The sequence below is a fragment of the Octodon degus genome, unplaced genomic scaffold, assembly GCF_000260255.1.
Source record: "Octodon degus isolate 3935 unplaced genomic scaffold, OctDeg1.0 scaffold00210, whole genome shotgun sequence".
Classification (NCBI taxonomy): Eukaryota; Metazoa; Chordata; class Mammalia; order Rodentia; family Octodontidae; genus Octodon; species Octodon degus.
This window is the reverse complement of record NW_004524786.1, coordinates 2,837,538-2,838,446: the sequence shown is the minus strand read 5'-3', so window position 1 is coordinate 2,838,446 and position 909 is coordinate 2,837,538. Positions and strand designations below refer to the sequence as shown.

Below are 909 nucleotides of genomic sequence, written 5' to 3'. Positions count from 1 at the left end.
ATGTGGTGGAGAAGGTGCTGGACCGCCAGGTGGTGAAGGGCAAAGTGGAGTACCTGCTCAAGTGGAAGGGCTTCTCGGATGAGGACAACACGTGGGAGCCCGAAGAGAACCTGGACTGCCCTGACCTCATTGCTGAGTTCCTGCAGTCTCAGAAAACAGCACATGAGACAGACAAATCAGAGGGAGGCAAGCGCAAGGCTGACTCGGATTCTGAAGATAAGGGAGAGGAGAGCAAACCAAAGAAGAAGAAAGAAGAGTCGGAGAAGCCACGAGGCTTTGCCCGGGGTTTGGAGCCAGAGCGAATTACTGGTGCCACGGACTCGAGTGGAGAGCTCATGTTCCTCACGAAATGGAAGAACTCTGATGAGGCCGACCTGGTCCCTGCCAAGGAGGCCAACGTCAAGTGCCCACAGGTTGTCATCTCCTTCTACGAGGAGCGGCTGACGTGGCACTCCTCCCCTTCGGAGGATGACGACAAAAAAGACGACAAGACCTGAGTCTCCCAAGGACCAGCCCGTCGCCTCTAGCTGGGTCTCCAGGGGGTGGAAAGGCATTCTGCTTGTCCTGATCCCGCACAGGTGGCTTGGAAGATGTCCTTTGAAGAGCCAGTATCATTCCATCCCTGCCGCGGCCCGGGTGCTGGCCAGCTGCTCCAGCTGTGCACACCTGCCCCGGGCAGGGAGCAGCCACCGTGGCCGCTCGGCACCTTGCTGGCCTGCGAAGGGCCTTCTGTGAAGGACAGAACTTGCAGGAGCAGGCGTGTGGGGAGCAGAAAGACACTGTCTTCTTCAAAGAGCATCTCCGCAACCCACAGCCTTCTTCCCGATAGTGTTAGCGCCACATTTTCACAGCGTAGCATGTGTGTAGTTTTCGGCTATTCCTGGTGTATCATTTGAGGGGAGGGTGGGT

At 57.2% G+C, this 909-nt stretch overlaps 1 pseudogene across 1 annotated transcript; it reads left to right on the top strand.

Moving 5' to 3' along the window:
* Positions 1-2: 2 nt before the first annotated feature.
* Positions 3-568, top strand: LOC101581115 (annotated as a pseudogene). Its single transcript, XR_002818857.1, has one exon. The product of XR_002818857.1 is annotated as a chromobox protein homolog 1 pseudogene (transcript).
* Positions 569-909: the final 341 nt, after the last annotated feature.